The sequence below is a fragment of the Podarcis erhardii genome (assembly GCF_964252035.2).
Source record: "Podarcis erhardii genome assembly, chromosome: 11".
Taxonomy (NCBI): Eukaryota; Metazoa; Chordata; class Lepidosauria; order Squamata; family Lacertidae; genus Podarcis; species Podarcis erhardii.
Genome location: NC_138501.1, coordinates 38,335,920 through 38,357,132, shown reverse-complemented (window position 1 = coordinate 38,357,132; position 21,213 = coordinate 38,335,920). Strand labels below are relative to the sequence as shown.

Here is a 21,213-nt window from a genome sequence, read left to right as displayed (position 1 = left end):
ATTACAGTGCCCATTCACATTATAAAGAGCTCATAACCCACCTACTCTCAGCAGCCAGAAGCATCATAGCCAGACAACGGAAGAACATGTCAGGAGTAAACATGGACCAATGGTATCAAATAGTATGGGAAACAGTCTTACCAGAAAAACTAACCAATAAACTGAAACTAACACGGGGACAAATAGAAGAAGATGCCTTCACTCCAGTATGTTCTTCCTTCCTTCCTTCCTTCCTTCCTCCCTCCCTCCCTCCCTCCCTCCCTTGGCAATCACTCGTAGGTGAGTAAGATTGTCTTCCATAAACACGGTTTTAACAATGAGTCCGTAAGTGACTGTGGAGGCCAATTCTGGATCCACACGTCCTTCCACAGTGGGGACATTGGTTTCCAGGCCCAGCCCAACACGACAACAACAAGAACCCACCGACTACATATGAATTGATCTGGCTAACCTGACCCAACCCCCCCCCCCACAACATCCACAAGCACATCTCACTGCAGCCAACTAAAGACAACCAACCACACCCTAGGCCACCCCCAACCTCTCTCACCACCAAGGAAATATAGCAAGCGAATAGAAAGAAAACCCACACAAGTGACGCTGACACAAAACCCTACACATACACTATGTAGAAGAATAGAAGCATTGCCACCCCACCCCACCCCACTCCCCACACCCTCCCTCCCCCTCTTCCCCCTCTTTTCTTCCCAACCTAATACTGCACGCAACACTGATGTCTCACAACAACTATCACTGATCTGTAGAAAACACAACTTGAAATAATAGACAATGCACTTATTTTTGTAAACTAAGAAATCTTTGATAAAAAATATTTTTTTCATCATCCACCTGCTTTTGATACCCTGAGGGCAGAAAAGGCCAAAATGACATTTTCCAGGGATGTGTTGAGGAGAGACTGGAATAGGCTTTGGGTCTGCTGGGTATAAAGCCCTTCCATTTCCCAGGTCCAGTGCTGGGATGGAGGGAAATGTACACTAATCCTTCATCTTCTTTTTAAAAATCTCCAGCTGGCCCCCACTTTCTGCCCTTGCCAGCTCTGGATAAGGCAGTTTTACTGCCAAAGATTTTCTCTCCCTTGCCCTCATTGGATCACTCTGCCAGAAGGGCTTCTCATATCTAACCCAAGCCCAGCAGACTGTAAGGTTTATTTGGAACATTTCTTAATATATAAAAATATCTCCAAAAGCGGCAGCAACGGGCAACTTAAACAGCAGCAGATGTTACAAAAATCCAAACCGTTGCATATGCAAATGTTCCATTAATACAAATTTACTATAGACCAATATCAATTCCTTCTGACACACCTCTCTTCTCAGCCTCCCAGTGCCCAAACAAACTCTCAGCTCACCCAGAAAATATAATAAAGAAGGGGTTTTCTGGAGCCTGCAAACCTCAACCTAGTCTCTCCCTCCAGACTTGCTTTGATGGGCAGGCACCAAGGTTGGACACGGCTTCCTCAAACTGCCCACAGCTGTGTCCAGCTGCCCTCTTCACACCCAGTTCCAGCTGACAGCAAGTTTTGATAGGTTTCCTAGGAGTTCTCAAGGATAGCAGATAGGACACCCCCTCTACTCACAGCTGATTGCTTGGATTTTCTGCCCATTTCTATTCCTTCAGCTGATTTAAGATGCAGCAATACTATTTCTCCATTACTAGTCCTACATAAAAGGAAAGTCAGCAAGTGTAAAGTGATGCACGTTGGAGCAAAACATCTTAATTTCACATAGACACGGACATGGAGTCTGAGCTGGAGGGGACAGACCTTGGGGTCATAGTAAATAGCTTGATGAAGATGTCAACCCAGGGTGGGGTGGCTGTGAAGAAGGCAAATTGCACACTAGGGAGTATTAGGAAAGGAAGTAAAAATAAAACTGCCCAAATCATAATGCTGTTATACAAATCAATGGTACAACAACATCTGGAGTAATGTGTACAGCTCTGGTCACCTAATCTCAAGAAGAATATTTACCATGTGGGCAGTGATGGCTACCAACTTGGATGGCTTTAAAAGAGGATTAGAAAAACATGTGGAGGAGAGGTCTATCAATAGGTAAACGGCGCTTCTGTGCACTCTGGCTTCCGTCACAGTGTTCTGTTGCGCCAGAAGCAGTTTAGTCATGCTGGCCTCATGACCCAGAAAGCTGTCTGTGGACAAATGGCGGCTCCCTTGGCCTGAAAGCGAGATGAGCACTGCAACTCCATAGTTGCCTTTGACTGGACTTAACTGTCCAGGGGTCCTTTACCTTACCTTTACTAGTCACAATGGCTATGCTCTCTACCTTCACAGATGGAGGCAGCAATGCTTCCAAATGCCAGATGCCAGATGCATACCCTCAAATATGAAGCTGCCCAAAATTGGGTCACTGTCTTCCGTGGCAACACCCCCACATGAGTCATGTGACCTACATGAGATTATGCCCCCCACAAAAAAGGCTTTTGGGTGGAGGGATGTACTGGGCTGTGGGGGAGGGAGGTGAAGGGATTAACTGAAATTGTTAAGAGATTAATTTTTTAATAAAGATTCTATAAGGAAAGCAGAAAGCAGCAAGGAATATCGAGAAAGGTATCAAAGAGGAGATCAGTGTAAATGAAAACATGAGACTTATGGTTTTGTTATATATGATTTTGTTTTGGAGTTGTCTGCTTATTTTGGAGTTGTTTGTTGTAAAGAATGTATATTATGTGAAGAAAATGAAAATAAAAATGAAAATGAAAATGAAAATGAAAATGAAAATGAAAATGAAAATGAAAAAAAAATAAAGGCTTTTGGGGAGCCATGCAATATTGTTGCCCCAAGGGAGCGAGGCCCAAAACTACAGGGCACTGCAGTGGTCAATTTGGCCGCCATCCTCTCAGGAGAAACAACGGGATGTCCCATTTTTTCTGGGGCAGTTGGCTGGGTGTGCAGTTGCTGGAAGCGACAGGAAGAGAGAGAGCTCTTGTGCTCATATTCTGCTTCCTGGTTTCCCACAGGCATCTGGTTGGCCACTGTGAGATCAGGATGCTGGACTAGATGGGCCCATTGGCCTGATCCAGGAGGCTATTTTTCTGTCATTATGTTCTTTCCAGGATGTGGAAAGGAAAGACCTCTCTCTGAAGTGTTGGAGACTCGCTGCTAGCTGTATTATTCAACACTAAGTTTGAGGTGTTTCTTTTTCTCAGTATACGCTTATGGTGAGATGTCTCCTGCGATCTTGCCAAATTTCATGTTTCCTGGCTCAGAAAGATGAATCTCAGCATGCACATAAATAGAAGGCAAATGTTCTTCACTGGATTAATTTCTAATCCAAGGCAGAGAGGGGCAAGCCCTTTCCTCCAGCCTCATTTCCATTCACCTCCAAGGCTCCTCCCTCTTCCCTTCATTGCTCTTGTGGCAGTACAAGAAGAAGGGTGAGAAGGTTCATTACCCTATCACCTGATGACTCAGCGCTATGGTTCAATGTGCAGTTTAAAATATTGTTTGATACATAAAATCTTGCTTTATTTTCCGGCCTTTGGCCAGTTGGCAGTCACACTTTAAACACACACACACAAACAAACAAATAATGCAAAAAAAACCAAAACCCTTGAAATGGAATTGCAACCTACAAATCAAAGCCCTTCTCCTTTCTAGACTCATTTCACGCAATATTACTATTTTACCATCTCACCATAGGGATAGGGGACAATTTCAGTTCTAGAGGGTAGGCCCCGAACCAATGGATTCAGGCTACAAAAAAGGAGTTTTTACAAAGTACTTAAAGAAACAACAAAATGAACTGGACTCCCCCGCAGGTTTTCCAAAAGTTGGAAAGTATGATGATACTGCTTCCTGCGTGTAGTGCAGATGGAGACTTACCAAAATGCCCCATGTTTTCTATAATTTGACTTCTTGTGTCAACAATCCTCTCTGTCACTCACCCAAAGACAATACAGGAACAAAATGATTTATCAAGAGAAGATGCCCAGAAAAGAAGAAGAAGAAGAAGAAGAAGAAGAAGAAGAAGAAGAAGTAGTAGTGGTGGTGGTCTGGATAATCAAGGACCACTAAGTGTCTGTGAGACTGGCATCTACCTCACTGAAGCTGGCGGAGCCGTTAGCATGATTTCATGGTTTCCGTAGTGAAACTGATATTCCTGAAAGGGAAATATCAAAACGATGGTAAAAACGATGATTAAAAGCTATCCCTTTCATCGTCTCTTTGTTTCTACTCCATTTTTATGAGAACTAGAGACTTGCTTAATGGATTCTCAAATGAGACTATAAAGTATATGGGAATGCATGAGCTATGTATTAACATGAACAAGTAATATGACCTTTCAAAGCATGTATACTGGAGCCATTTTCCACTGGATCCTAACAAAATAAATTAAATCCAACTTTCTATTTTCAATTGACTGTCTGGAGATGGGATTGTAGAAATGTTAAAAGATCAGTCAGTGAGGTAAGAAAGTCACTTTTTCAAGCCCCGTGCTTCTTTTTCAAGGACGGTGTGGAAAGGGCTGCATGTCAGAAGGCAAACTGTGAAACACTGCAGAGTATAGGATTTTAGCACCAAGTATTTTGTTCACATGAGTGAATGAATGTGGTGTCTCTCCATATGCATCTTGATAGTATGAAGGGTTCAGTACCTCCTTGCATGACCTTTGGCTGGTCACTGTCTGTTAGCTTAGCCTACTTTACAGGGTTGTTGTGAAGAGAATCATATAAACTGGTTTCAACACTTTTTTTTTTTTAAAAAAAGCAAGATATGTGATAAATGAAAGCATTAAATAGTCATGAAGGAGATCTACCAGTACAGACAGGTGTTTACAGAAGAATCTTCCTAATCTTTTTTATCCCTATTAAAATAAAATAAAAAATCCAAGCTGAACAGTCATCTAAACAAAACAACTAACTAAATATTGTCTGAACTTATCCAGCCAATGGAGCTTTCTATGTTCTTCTGGGAAAGGAAGCAAGGACTTGCCTATCTGGCACACCAAATCACCCCATACTTCTTCATGACAAGAAAGCACAATCCAAGAAAATAGGAGTGGTTGTACTGGAAGATGGGAATTAGTGAAGCTCATTGAAGCTGTGACAGCCTATCAGTTACTTAACTTTGATATTGCAGCCTACTGGAACACAAATAAACTATGTCACACAGACATGAAATGATGCATACTGACTCTGCTTTTTGTGTGTAGCTGTAGATAATAAAGCCATAATTCACCAGGAAGTCAATACCCCATTGCTGGATGGGCCAGGCAATCTTTATTGCAGACCAGCCTTCACTTTTAAGAGTTATAAATCAGATACAGAATTTTACTCCTCTGAACCTCCTCCAAACAGAAAATCACCACCAACAGCCATTTGAAACTAATTAATCACAATGAAAGCAATGGTCTGAACAATGCAATGTTTTAATATACTGCAAATGTTTACAGTAGATGAAGCCTTGATTTGCTATCACAGTGAAATAGCTTTCTTTCCTTAAATGTCAATATCCTCAAGCTGGGAGAGTGGAAGATACAAAGTACACAAGGAAACATTTGGGTGCTGTATAATGATTAGCAAGGATGAAATATAGCTGCGTTTGTTTATATCATATCTTAGGCTACAGTCCTGTACTACCCATATATTTGGGAGAAAGCCCCATTAAAATAAATACCACTTACTTTTGAGTGAGGGAGTATGACTAGAAACCAGCCAACTGCACAAATGTAATATTCACATTCATTGCTCTGCTCACTTTTGTCACCGGCATATAGTCTTTGGTTGGCTGCCCAGATGGGAAGGTGGTCATCTAGCTGAAAAGTTTTCCCAAACATGTGGTACTTGATCCATATTTTCTTTAAGAGTAGGTGTTAGGCATTCAGACCTGCAACCGCCTGCTTGCAAATCATAGAATCACAAAATTGTAGAGTTGGAAGGGTCATCAAGTCCAACCCCCTGCAATGCAGGAAACTCAACTAAAGCATCCATGACAGATGGCCACCCAACCTCTGCCCAAAAACATCCAAGGAACCACCTCTTGTGGGAGTCTGTTTCACTCTTGAACAGCTCTTATTGTCAGAAAGTTCCTCCTGATGTTTAGTCGTAATCTCCTTTCTTGTAACCTGAATCTATTGGTTCATGCCCTACCCTCCAGAGCAGAAGAAAACAAGTTTGATCCACCCTCTATGTGACAACCCTTTAAATATTTGAAGATGGCTGTTATATCTCCTCTTTACCAGGCTAAACATACCAAACTCCCTCAACCGTTCTTCATAAGGCTTGGTTTCCAGACCCTTGAGCATCATGGTCACCCTCCGCTGCACATATTCCAGCTTGTCAATATCCTTCTTAAACTGTGGCACCCAGAACTGAGCACAGTACTCCAGGTGTGGTCTGACCAATGCAGAACAGAGCAAGACTATGACTTCTCTAGTTCAGGATACTACTCTTTTGTTGATGCAGCCTAGAATAGTATTAGCTTTTTGTGCTTTTTTCCTGCTGCCACCGCTGCTGCCTCACACTGTTGGCTCATGTTAAATCTATGCATTTCTAAGACTCTTAGATCCTTTCTCGATGTACTAATGGCAATCCAGGTGTCCCTCATCTTGTATTTGTGCAGCTGGTTATTCCTCATTGGCTACCCCACCCAGTTTCATGTCTTCTATAAATGTGATGATGATGATGAAGAAGAGTTTGGATCTGATATCCCGCTTTATCACTACCCTTAGGAGTCTCAAAGCGGCTAACATTCTCCTTTCCCTTCCTCCCCCGCAGCAAACACTCTGTGAGGTGAGTGGGGCTGAGAGACTTCAAAGAAGTGTGACTAGCCCAAGGTCACCCAGCAGCTGCATGTGGAGGAGCGGAGACGCGAACCCGGTTCCCCGGATTACAAGACTACCGCTCTTAACCACTACACCACACTGGCTCACCTTCAACAAAGTCATTTATAAAGACGTTGAACAACAATGGGTAAGGAGAGAATCCTGTGGCACCTCACTTGTCACCACCCACCCACCAGTGTGATGAGAATCTGTTAGTGAGCACTCTTTGAGTTCACTCAGTCAATCATCTTACAAGTCCTCCACTAGACCACTGAGCTATGGCCCCTCTCTGATTTAATTTCAAGTGAGACCACACCATTTGAAAATGTGGCCCACAAAACTGTAGCAATACATATTTTCCTGATCTTTTAAGTTAATGCAGTTTGGAAAAGGGCAAGCCAGCATGTTGACTTGCTATAACTCCTCACTCAGTGGCTCCTCACAAATGCCATCCAGAGCCTGCTAGAAGCATACCTGATAGAAGTGCTTTAGCTGTCCCCATTTTCTCCTGATGAGTTAATGAATCTCAGCTTTAATTACCAAATCATCTTTGCCAAATGGGTAATCAGCCTCTGCAGCTGGCTTAATGTCATCTCTTAGAGAAGCAGCAGCAGATGAGCCGATCTGACTGCATCTTACAGCCTAGTCTGACTTGAGGTCTTTGTGTTGAAATATATTCATTTGCTTCCATGTTCATTTCACATAGAAAGAGACGCCACCCCAAACATAACAGGTCGCTCCTGGTTGCAACTTAACTCTCTACACTTTATCATTCTGTTAAAATTTTATCCTACATATCTGTGCCACATATATTGCAATGCCTATACAGATAACTCAAAATTATGCGCATTTAACTTGTACGCATTCAGTTTTACACATTTGGCAAAAAATAAAATAAAATAAAAAGCATTAAAAAGGGGGTGGAAAGTGAGCAGGTGTCAGAAGCGGTAGCCAAGAGCAGGTCAGCAATAAATCATATGGTGTCAGTGAAGTTATCTCTTTATTCAAGGAAACAAAGTCACCTCAGGAGGCCAAGCCTAGTGAACACAGCAACTCATCCTGGTAGATCTGGCCCTTATGAGGCAGTTTTGGGGATTGAACGTCCCTTCCTATCCACAGTTCCCTAAGTTAGGGTTGCCATAGTTCAAAACCAGGACACCCCAAAAGTTTTTTATAGGAGCACCCCGAAGTTTTTGTGTGATTTTTTTCATTTATTTGTCTAAGATCCAGGACAAAGCACCACCTTTTAAATTCTCCCCTTCTGTTGCCATATCTGTCTCTGCTCCAACCTCTTCACACCACTTCTGGTTTTGGGAGACCACCAGCAGCAGCAGGTAGACGAGAACCCTGGCTTCTTCTCCAGCCTGGTTTCTTCATTGCTGCCTCTTGGCCCCCCTTCTCTCTAGCCTCTGCAGTGGCTCCCATCTCTGTTATTATATATGTACAGTGGGCGCAAATACACATCACAACAGTCTCCTAGTATACAGGTCTTCCCTTCTTCCAAACACCGTCCATCATAATGATAGGCAGTTTGCCACTTAGCTTTAATCACTGAGATCTCCTGTTTGCAGAAGCAGTTAAGGTGCCTCTCTGAGATGTCACTCATAAGAATAAGTTTCTGGCTGAAAAACGTGAGAGTTGACAGGAGAGAGAAATCCTTGTTACTTCCCAGAGACCTGAATGTATTCATAAAGCAGTTTCGGGACACTGTGTTTGCCACAGTAGATGCTCTATTTAAATCAATTCAATACATAAATAACTCTTCAAATAAAGGCTCCTGCACTTCCTCTCTGCAAGAGATTGTGTTTGGCACCGGCCTAGTCATGTCTCACACTTAATGTACTGTGCTTCTCAGAGCAAGTAGCAAAACTAAATTATTTCGTCTGTGTGGGGCACTCGAAGGAAGCAAACTGCAGCAGCCTGTAATCAAAGCTGAAGGGTGGGGAGGCAAGAAAAATAATTCCAGGAAATAAAACAAATGCAGAAGGGGAGAAAATAGATTTGGAAATATGAGAAGGGGGCAGGCGGGGGAAACAGCTCCAGCTGAGTGTTTTTTGGACTGGAAGAAAACATGGTTCTTTGATTCAAAGCACATTTTGCCAACAAAGAGCTGCGGATTTTGGAAAAGCTGTCATTTATTTATGAGCAAGACATGACTAAGAGAAAGGAACTGCAGATTTGGAGTGCAAAGACAAAAATTTTTATTGTTGCAAACCATTGTGAAAGGAAATGGGTTTCAATCGTTTCCCTACTTTCTCCGTTATCTCTTAATACTATAGATGTTGGGTGGGATCCAGCTATCTTGCTCCATCTGCTCTTGGTTGGGGGAACCCACCCCTCAAAACTGCCTTAGAGGAAAAGGAGGTGGGGTACAGTTAAACTACACCAGTGGGGTACAGTTAAACTACACCAGTGGGAATCCTTACATTGATGGAACACCCTGTGCTTCAGAGTAGCAGAGGTCCATATAGTTAAAGCTATGGTTTTCCCAGTAGTGATGTATGAAAGTGAGAGCTGGACCATCAAGAAGGCTGGTCGCCGAAGAATTGATGCTTTTGAATTATGGTGCTGGAGGAGACTCTTGAGAGTCCCATGGACTGCAAGAAGATCAAACCTCTCCATTCTTCAGGAAATCAGCCCTGAGTGCTCACTGGAAGGACAGATCCTGAAGCTGAGGCTCCAATACTTTGGCCACCTCATGAGAAGAGAAGACTCCCTGGAAAAAACCCTGATGTTGGGAAAGATGGAGGGCACAAGGAGAAGGGGACGACAGAGGGTGAGATGGTTGGACAGTGTCTTTGAAGCTACAAACATGAGTCTCACCAAACTGTGGGAGGCAGTGGAAGACAGGAGTGCCTGGCCTGCTCTGGTCCATGGGGTCACGAAGAGTCGGACACAACTAAATGACTAAACAACAACAACAACATATATTGAACCCATGAGTTTCCTTGTCCCTGACCACCATTTATTACATTTAAATGCTACATTTTCCTCCAAGGAGCTCAAGGTGGTGTACATGGTTCGCTCCTCCCTTATTTTACCCTGACAACAACCCTGTGAGGTAGGTTAGGCTGAGAGACGGCCACTGGCCTAAAGTCACCCTGGCTGAGGGGGAATTTGTACCCTAGTTTCCCAGGTCATAGTCCAATACTAGCACTCCCAAGATTCTTTGGTGGGCATCCTGTATTTTAATACGGTGTGTCTGCAGCCTAAATCAACTAACACCATATCACATACTACAAATCCCAGTCAACTATCAGCTGATCACAAAGAAACTGATTTGGGGGATTTCACATGCCTTTCTTCCGAGTAGGCAATAACTAGAATCCTGCAGGAATCAAAAGCCTTGTTCAAGGACCAGAAAGCAGAATAATGAAGAAAATATTTGAAAGTGTGTTTATATATATAATGTTCCACCAAGAAAATGATATATTAAAAAATGCACTCCATGCCTAATTGCAGGTCAGCCTCTTTTAACCTACTCTTAATTGATTTCCTGGCAGTATCATAGTTTATGGTTCTCGGTTCATGTATAACCAACCCACAGCTGAACATTGATTCACAGTTCCTCATCCAATTATTTTCTTTGTTTTTGCTGTTCCGAGCAATAGTTGGAGCATTTTCTTAACTGCTCAAGTAAAATCATTAAAAATGAAAATGCTTACAAGTCCAAAAGCTGGGTCTGTTCTCCTGGGTTGTTGCCATACAGATGAATGGGTTGAACTTTGTAGATTAGAGTGGGGTTGATTCTCAAAGTGGGCATCACTATGGGCAGAGCAACATAGTATGTAGGCTGTGCTCATACCATATATTATAGCCAGTGCTTTTTTTCTAGGAAAAATGGTGGCGGAACTCACTGCCTCAGTCGCCAACCCAGACGCTGCTACTGCCATCTTGAAACCAAAATTATGTGACAAGATGCTGGGCTCGCCACTTGCCACTCCCCACCTGCTCAGACCACTTTAGCCACAATCCTGCTTGGTGACCTCCTTTGCTGGGTGAACAGACTTCTTGTACAAAGCAGGGCAAAAGAGCTGCCGGAATTGCACTCTGGTGTGTTGCGGCAGGGGGGAAAAAGCCCTGCATATATTTAAAGCACATTTTAAACACATGACTTCCCCAAAAGAATCCTGGGAACTGTAGTTGGTGCTGAATAAGATATAATCTTTGCTCCTATCCCTTTTCTTTTCTTTGTGAGTTCCATAAACTCTCCGTTAATCTCACTTTCTATAAATTTCTGTGATGTAAGGGTCATTTTATCTTTTGATGCATCAGTGTTTTGATGCATCAATGATTATTTGCTGCCAGCATTATTGTTATTATTTAATAAAATTCCTACACTGCTTGATTGCAAAACAACAACAACCCTCAAAGCAGATTACACAAAGATAAAACATAAAACAAGAAAACCAAGAAAAAAACTACAGCAATACTTTAAAATGTACAAAAGTTAAAATACGAAAACAGATTTTAAAATTACCTCAAATTTCTAATCATCTGGGCAGACCTGTCTAAACAAGAATGTCTTTAGCAGGTGCCAGAAAGAGTATGGCGAAGGTTCCAGCTTGATCTAAAGAAGCAGGTAGTTCGAAAGTGTAAGTGCTGCCATAGTAAACAATGGACTTCTTACAAATTCGGAATGGGCATTACGCATCAATTGTAGTAGTGCCAGTTCCACCGATCAAAGCCATTGAATGGGCACATGTGGGATAAGGTGATACTGTAGATAAACTGGTCCCAAGCTGTTGAGGGTTTTTATATGCTAATAGTAACACCTTGAACCCAACCCAGTAGCAAATTGGCAACCAGTGCAGATCTCTGAGCACAGGTGTCATACGCTGACAAGGAAGGCCTCACCCCTGTCAGCAATCAAGCTGCAGCATTCTGCACTAACTGCAGCTTCCAGGTCATTTCACATAGTACATTTACATGCCACTGTACCTTACTGTCAAGATCCAGTGTGGTGTAGTGGTTAAGAGCGGTAGTCTCGTAATCTGGGGAACCGGGTTCGCGTCTCCGCTCCTCCACATGCAGCTGCTGGGTGACCTTGGGCTAGTCACACTTCTCTGAAGTCTCTCAGCCTCACTCACCTCACAGAGTGTTTGTCGTGGGGGAGGAAGGGAAAGGAGAATGTTAGCCGCTTTGAGACTAGGGTAGTGATAAAGCAGGATATCAAATCCAAACTCCTCCACCACTTCTTCTCCTTCTCCTTCTCCTTCTCCTTCTCCTTCTCCTTCTCCTTCTCCTTCTCCTTCTCCTTCTCCTTCTCCTTCTCCTTCTCCTTTTCCTCCTTCTTCTTCTTCTTCTTCCTCTTCTTCTTCTTCTTCTTCTTCTTCTTCTTCTTCTTCTTCTTCTTCTTCTTCCATGTAGCACACATGTTTTCCTTCCCTTGCAATAAACCAATCTTTCCCTAGCTCTCGGTGTGAGTTGTTCTTTACTGGGTATAAGGGTTAGAATAAACACACATTTAAAACAATGCACACCTGCTTCTTACTGAAGGGTACGTTGAGGTCCTCATGCAGATTGGACATGTATGAGGGTTCACACATACACGCATAACAAGCGGGTGGATAAGATTAAACCTCTTGCCTAAGGCCATTCAGTGAACTCACAGCTGACCTGCTTTTTGAAGTAGCGACTGGGACTGCTGAAGGATCAAAATGAAACAGTGCTTTTAAAAACACCCACCTATCCCAAAACTATAAACGCTATTGCGGGGGATGAGATATAACCAGATCATTCCAGGATCTGCTGGAAGCGGCACAGGGAGGTGTCGGAGAGATGTTTCTCATTGTGTAACACATTAATTAATTTAATTAATTAACTAAAGCAAACTTTCCAAAGCTGCCCGCAGTTGGCAGACTGAGCTGCATTCAGCAACCATTTGCTCCCTGTTAACGTAACACTCCCAGAGGGCACCGTCTGCGATTTATCCGATGCCTTTGAAGCGACAGTACCCATTGATTAACCATTAAGCACTGCAGTAAAAACTGCTCTCTGTGTGTCGTGCAATGGAGCAGCCGATGTAACACAGCAATTAGAGGGTAGGGTAGTACATGGCTGCTATTAGGGATGGATGGATCTGTCAATTTTGGTTCCTTTCAGTTTAGTCATTTTTCCAACGCGAAGTTTGCCTTGCTGCATTTCTGCGTCAGTTTGCTCTTTCTTTTTACTGGGAAGAAAAAATAAATTCTCATAAAAATTTGTCAGCATTTTAGTGCATAATACGTATTCGTGTGTATGCAATGGTGCCTAATATACACCTGTGTCTACCCTTATAGAATGCATCTTTGCAAGATGTTTTCACAAATATACACATTTTTTTGCACACTTCTCTTAATATATATACTTTTGTGCTCACTTGTTGGCCAGGAAACTGCAGTGCAAATTGTGAATTCCAAAGGATAGCTGTGTTTTGGTTTCCCTGTTGTTCTGCGAAGGGCAAATTGGTAAGCAAACCAAACTGAATTTCTCTCTTACCTTCCCCCCTCCCAGTAGTGTTCTATAGGGATATAGGGAGATGCCTTATGGTGGGCCAGATCCATCTCCCTCTGCATTGACCTTTTCCTTCAAAATTATAGGACGGACTTCATATGAAAGCTTCACCATTTCCTTCATTGGGTGCAAATATTTTATTTTCATGCCATTCATTTTATTTACATGCCATACATTTAAAGCGTATTTGAAATACATGGTTTCTCCCCCACCCCACCCCAAGAATCATAGGAACTGTAGTTTGTTGGTGCTGAGAATTGTTGCTCCACAGTGGGTAAACTACAATTCCCACAATTCTTTGCGGGAACCCATGTGCTTTAAATGTATGGTGTGTCCACATCTAGCTCTTTGGAAGAATGCAGAGAAAGTGAAGTGAACACTGTGGTTTAGCTCTGTAACACACCAGACCATTTTATGTAGGCATGTTTTTATCTAGAGAGGCAGTGCTGTAAAAGTGGTGTAAACACGTCAAATCCATCTCAAAAGCTTTCTAAACCAAAAGGTGTTTTTTCCCTGAATGCAAAGAGTCATGAGGCTGTTTTCACTCTCTCTCTCTACTTTAGCTCCAAGCATCCCTAGAACAGTTAGGAATATCTGTAAGGCAGCAGATGAATTTTGAACAAATATTCTCTGAGCTGTCAACAAGATTTCAGCATTTGAATGTCGATTTCATTCTGATCCAACATTACAGTCAAAGACAGCAATCCCATCGCTGTAAAGTAGTTATGTCTCCCTGATTACCATCTGCGGCAGACACAATTTCAAATCATCCCCATTCTTTTATATTATCTTTGCTGAAAAGGAGAAGTCTTTGTTAATCTTACATTACAGTTGGCAGTAGAATGATCACAAAGGGAAGCAGTCTGAATGGGGACAGGGCAGCATCAAATTGTGGCACTCATAAGCACAATATCCCATGTTACAAAAGAATAGTCCCAATATGTTAATTACTTTTATAGGTATTGATGCGGTTCTATAGGTTCTGATGGGGTTCAGAGTCACATGTAGTTACAAGTCCAGCTCCAAGGGCCTTCTGGCAGTTCCCTCACTGCAAGAAGTGAGGTTACAGGGAACCAGGCAGAGGCCTTCTCGGCAGTGGTGCCCGCCCTGTGGAATGCCCTCCCATCAGATGTCAAGGAAATAAACAACTATCTGACTTTTAGAAGACATCTGAAGGCAGCCCTGTTTAGGGAAGCTTTTAATGTTTGATGTTTTATTATGCTTTTAATATTCTGTTGGGAGCTGCCCAGAGTTGCTGGGGAAACCCAGCCAGCTGGGTGGGGGCATAAATAAATTATTATCATTATCATTATCATTATCATTATCATTATTATCCAACTGGGTTGATACAGCTTTCGTGTGCATGCACATGAAAACTCATACCAATAACAAACTGAGTTGGTCTCTAAGGGGCTATTGGATATTGTACAAATGGGGGCTGGGTCAATGGACATGGACCCACTTCCTTCTCTATGTCTTGCATGTAGCCAGGAGGAGGAGTTGTATGTACAGGGCTATATTGGCATTGGAAATGTTTTGAGAAGAGAAGGGAGCATGATATAGGGGTATTTTTCCAGACTAGCAATATTCACATATAGGCTCAGTCTTCTTATTATCACCAGTCACTGTGGAGCATACTCCTTGTATGAGCATCTCTCAAGAGGAAACTTGTCCCTTTCCCTTGAGGAATGAACTGCCTCGCTGTTTAGAGAAAACGAACTCCAGACATTCTGATATTTAACCTTCACCTCCCATGAGCTCTAGCTTCAGTCAAGTATTTAAAATACTGCCTCTAAGTTACCTCAGCAGTTGCTTCCTTGTTAAGAAAAGGCATGAATGCATGATTAAAATATATCACTGAGGCTTGCTGATTCTCTGTGAAAAATAAACCAGCTGATGAGAGATTCTCAGACACGCTTACTTATCAAAACAAAATAGGATTAGAATTTGCAATTAACTGAAAGGTTTGAGTGCAAGTGTTTGGTAAGACTCCTGTGTAGGTGTGAGAAATGATAACCTAGATAAAATTACAGAACCAGCACCAACTGCCAAATAACACGTTCCTCACACCTGGTTCGCAGTGTTGACTGCAATTTCAAAACTGCACTGATCCTTTGGGTTTCTCAGAATTCCTGAGCAATGCCAGGTACAAAGCTGTTGGCTTGAGAGATAGATCACAGCATGCAGTGATTTTGTGATGTTACACTATCCTTTGTATGAACGCCTCAGAGACAATGTGTGGTAGTACAAATGTAACTGTTCTTTTAAACAAAATTGAGAAAACAACAATTGGGGGGCACTTATTTTGTTATTATGCACTACTTTATTATTGCATTTGCAGTGCAATTTTCTTCCAGAAAGTTTGGGGTTAATGAGAAGCAAGAAGTGCAGAGCAAGACTTTTGTCAAGGCCAATGACAGGCTCGTATAGTGATATATTATTTTTAGACTAAAGTTGCTATTCACATCACTTTTGCATTGGCAAAAAAACCTTGCAGAGGTTCAGGAACTTTTAAATCGTATTCCTGTAGTATGGGGATTAATAACAGGATAACAAAAGTGGACTTGGTGAGCCCTTATGGTTGCTAACAGACTTACACTTCAAGCCTTGAAGGATAAATACCCACCATCTATTATGCAATACTCTGAGAAGCACACTGCTCTGGCTACATTCTAACATATTTCAGACGGATGTCAATTTCATGTGTATACGTGGGTTTATATTAGATTCAATGTTTAGCTTAAGATCCATTTATTGATCCATTTACTGTATCCATGCTGTGACCTGATTGGATGTGTGAGAAAGTGTGTTTGGTTACTGTTAACATTATTAATAAATTATTGTTTCATTTAAAAAATTCAAATTATTATTTTATTTCTTCAATTATTCCCCCTTCTATTTTTGTTAAAGTTTAAAATGACAATTAATTTTTAAAAAGACCAATGACAGGAAAGTTTGTTCCCCTTTTACGAGATACAAAATACTGTACGTAGAGGGAGGGGAGAAGATATTAAGTGCGAAGAAGGAAAATAAACAGCACATTTGCATGCTGGAGTGCAGGCAATGCCACCTCTATTCACAGTTGTTAGTAGCAGGTTGTGTGTAAAAACGGGTGGGCCTTGACATAAACTAAGATGCAAGCGTAAATTTATCCAAACCTCTGTGACGAACACAGTGTAGTATGCTTGTATCGGGGGGCAGAGTAATAAGACGGCCGTGCCTTGTTTACCACCTTCAGATCATCCTGCCCCTAGACACTCTGTGAAGTTTATTTCCCATCCGAACTGACCAGTTCAGGTCCCACACTGACGCTGAACTATTTGCCAGCATTGGCTTGTTCATACATATATTCACCCCAGGGGCGCCCTGTTCTGTTTCGCTGCCTGAGGCAAAACACCATCACTGAAGCCTTGCTTACTGGGGTTGAGCAGCAGCGACTTCTTCCAGCAAGATCTCCCAGAGCTGCACGGGATCTCATGAGATCTTGTTGGAAGAAACAGCCACCATACAATTCCAGTGGCGGCAGAGGTGAGCAGGGCAAAACCTCACAGGATTCCACTGCCTGAGGTTATTTCAGATTACTTGATGGGCAGGCCAGCTCTGTTTCACTCTCTGAAGTGTGAGTGTGTCTGTGTGCGAATATTCCCTGATAGCATAGCAGTTCAGAAAATAACTGTGGGGTGGAGAATCACAAACTACACCAACAGACTGTTTGTTGTTTACCATTTGTGAATAAGGTCGACTCATTTTGTTCTCGGGTTTGTCCTACAGAAAGGCAGCGTGTGCCAGAGATCTATCTATGAAGATTGTTGACAATAAGCCTCATGGCAATCTTAGCAGCTCTTTGCTACATTTCTTTGATATATTAAACTGCAGGTGGCTTATGCAGTTAGGCAGCGTGGCTGCTGCAAACGGTCATTAGCAGAGCTGCAAAGATTTAAATCCAAACAACCTGTACAATGACAACATATTTTTTTTATTTCCGCAGACATCACACTTCCCGTATATATGCATCCTTTCCATCTCTTGAAACCAAGGCTGTTAAAAAAAAGCCCAACCACATTCTACATTCTCTAGCAGGATATAACTCAAGAAGCCGTGCACTGATTTTACAGGTAGGTCAGTTATGTAACAGGTACATTTGAGTTCGGGGGAAAGATAATAATCTTAGCATGCCTATTTTGCTTTCCCCATCACTTTGGGCTTCAAAACTCCAAGTTCCTGCTTTCCTGTCCCCTTCTTCTTTGATTGTCATCTCTGTGGTTTACAGAGGCAGGTGGAATCCCTTTAAGGCCAAATAAATGAAACAAGCAAAATGGGCTTGGCAGATTTTTGATTTATTTCTCTTTTTTTTTACTTCGCAAGGCAAACAGGAATGTAGTGTCCCCTCAAACCCTACAGCCTCTGCCTTACAGGTCATCCACGTCCCACTTTAGGACATAGCAAATCCAAGATTATAAGGCATTATTTCTCAGTGTGCAATTCTTCTGCTCTAGAGACATTGCCCACCCCACTTGCCACAGCGTCCCCATAGCTATCTGTGCCACTCCACATAATAGTGAATCTACTCCTTTAATGGATATGTTTTTGTTTTTTAAAAGCTGGAGTCATTTTACAGAAACGTGTTAAGAGCATCCCTGCTGGATCAGGCAAAAAAGCCCATCTAGCCCACAGGAAGAATTTGTTTCCACAGGGGAAGCAAATTCCATTATATGGGATGTTGCTATTGGAACGAAGTATAAAAGCAATTCACCCACAAACATTTGTCTGATATGAGCAAGCTTCCCTTTCTCGTATCTTCATCAGTATCTACATTATCAGCAGTCTGAACAAAGATAGACTAGATGTTTGGGCAAACTGCATGCTGGGAAGCTATTTTGTACAGGTGAAGTCACCTTACACTGAGTCAGGCCATTGGCTGATGTAGCCCAGTGTTGTCCACTTAAACAGAGCCTCCTCAAGAGTCTTTTCCAGCTCTGCTAAAGTTTACTTTTAAGCACAGTTTAAGATTTATTTGGGTCTCAATAAATTGGGGCGGGGGGAGCAGAATTGCTGTAAGTGGTTTGTGTGCATATTATGGTACCTGCAGATCTCAGTGCCTCTCCTTCCTGGCAGAACTCCTGGCTGCTGTTGTAATGTGAATACACTGAATTACTGATAATGCTTAGATGCTCGTTCTAGCAGCATTTCCTATTGTTCTCTCTGTTGAATCACTGGTAATCAGCTTGCTGGAGCTTTCTAGCAGAGGACAAATAGAATGACTCTTGACAACAACAGATGGCAGTAAATGAAAATACAGGATGAGTGGCACTGACGTTTTTGTTTATTAGTTGCAAGTTTGGATATTGAGAATTATTTTTGAGTAAAACATTTCCTTTGAGAAGCTGCTTTTTAGAGCTGTTATGTTTTAGGTTTAACACATTTTATGTTACAAGGCGCGTTCTAACCAATTGTATAATCATGCTGCGGTGCGGTCTTGGGCCTCTGGCAGCCGGCGGGAGATCATCAATCCCACCTTCGTCACCAAAAAAAGTCAGAAGCCCAAGGCAGTATAAGTTCCTCAACTACGCTTATTTAACATTTGCCAGTGACAACAGCTCACTCATAGGAAAGCAAGAACCAAACTGACTGGAAAACACAATAATAAGGCCGAGCGTGAACTGACCGTTGACAGTTGAAAGTGCATGCACTTACTTGCCATTAGAAGCTTCATCTACCAACGCTTATGCGATTGGTTAGAACGCGCCTTGTAACATAAAATGTGTTAAACCCAATACATAACACTCCTCCCCCCAACTTCCTAACAAAAGGAACAAACATAATCATCTCCCCCCCGCCCCCCCAAATATAGTCCAGCCAGCCACAAGGTCTGAGGGACAGTGGACCGGCCTTCTGAAAAAGTTTGCTGACCCCTGATTTTATGCTTTCTTAATGGAAATCTCATACTCCTTACACCTACATTTTCTATAGGCTAAATACTCTCCTAACTTACCTTTTTAACATAAGTTTCCCAAGACTTTTTTTTTACAGCTTTGAAAATACAAAGTGTGTTTGAATTCCATTTTTTTCTGCCCCCAACCATTACACTACTAGGAACAGCTTGTGCTGGTTTGTGGGAAGAACATTGTCATATAATATCACCACATTTCATATCACACCTTCTTTTCTTTTTTTCAGGACAGAAAGAATTGCCCCAGCGTGAAGTCTTTATCATTTGAGACGGGCAGTTTTCAAAATGGGTATCTACTCCATGCCTCTGAAAACTGATAGATGTATCAAGTCTTGTTAAGATCATTCATGGCTTATCATTGCAGGAAATGAGAAGCAACTGAAAGAAATTGTCATGGTGTCATAGGCGTGCGCAAGAGGTGTGCCTAGGCATACCCTAACGTTTATAAAAATGGGGAGAAAGGGAAGCAAACAGAGAAAGATGCAGAATTATTATTTTTTAAAGGCCAGAATGGAACTTCGTTGACCTTATTTGTCTTGTTGTTTCTCTCCTTCCTTTCTTCCTTCATTGAAATAAATGAATGAATAAATCCCTGGGTGCACAGAGTATGACTACATAGCTTCTATATGAGTAGCAACCAAATGGCAACCTTCCTAGTATGAGTTTATTTTAACAAACCCCAAAAGCTTGATATTGCCTATTACATTATTTTTTTTATTCCCCCTCTTCATCTGCCCTTAAGGCCAGTTATTTGTAGAACATTTTGAAGCCTAACTAGGAAAAGACTTCATAACAATGGGTGGAGATACTCAAGCCCATCTTTAGAACTATAAATACACAGAGGCCTTATTATTCATTAATTGCCAGATATTCTCCTATTACAGTTCTTGACCACATGGTTTATCTGTCAGACTACCTAATGGAAGCATATTTTTGTGTTGAACTAAAGGTGAATGCACACTAATCTTTGCTTAATTGAACAGTGTGAATAGAGTTGATCTAGAGTTACCTTATCTAACCCATTGGAAAACTTGTGTAATGTCTCTGAGAAGACTTAGCCTCTTAATATCCGCTTTGACCTTTGTGACACTGGTTATTCTTAAGTTCTCGCAAGGTCTGCACACCCCCCCTCCAGACAGATATGTTGTGTAAGTACTATTTAGGTACAAAGGGATATTTACAGTGAGAGCCTAGGCATGCATACTTTAAAATGTCTTACTGAGGTCTGTGGGGCTTACTCCCAGGTAACTATGTTTCGTACTCCCGCCTCAACTGCCTGTTTTAGAACAAACTATAAGTAGGACAGCTCCTTCGCTCAGTAGTGATCGGTGCTCATTGGGACTGGCAAGGAGGAAGGCAGGTGGAGCCAATGTCAGTCTGAGCTAACTAAATCTAATTTGACCACTTTCGCCTCCCTGCTGAGTTATACAAGGACTTCCTCCAAAGAGTTCTAGGAGCTGTAGATTGTTAAGTCTGCTGAGAGTTGTCAGGAGATCCCTATTCCCTTCACAAAGTTACAATTCTCAGATGCCCTTGTGAAAAGGGATTGATTGTCAAACCGTTCTTTGGGAGCAGAATAGGGGTCTCCTATTAGCTCTCAACAAATGGACATGGGTGGTGCTGTGGGTAAAACCTCAGCGCCTAGGACTTGCCGATCGCATGGTCGGTGGTTCGAATCCCCACAGTGGGGTGAGCTCCTGTCGTTTGGTCCCTGCTCCTGCCCACCTAACAGTTCAAAAGCACTCTTAAGTGCAAGTAGATAAATAGGTACCGCATTATAGCGGGAAGGTAAACGGCGTTCCGTGTGCCGCTCTGGTGCCGGTTCGCCGGAGCAGCTTCGTCACGCTGGCCACGTGACCCGGAAGTGTCTGTGGACAGTGCTGGCTCCCGGCCTCTAGAGTGAGATGAGCACACAACCCTAGAGTCTGTCAAGACTGGCCCGTATGGGCAGGGGTACCTTTACCTTTA

General features: G+C 42.3%; 1 long non-coding RNA gene across 1 annotated transcript; it reads left to right on the top strand.

Annotated features, from left to right (window-relative positions):
- The first annotated feature begins 4,399 nt into the window (after nt 1-4,399).
- On the top strand, nt 4,400-19,815 carry LOC309352916. Its single transcript, XR_014161477.1, has 3 exons — nt 4,400-4,444; nt 17,284-17,410; nt 19,473-19,815. It is a non-coding gene; the product is annotated as an uncharacterized lncRNA (long non-coding RNA).
- Nucleotides 19,816-21,213: the final 1,398 nt, after the last annotated feature.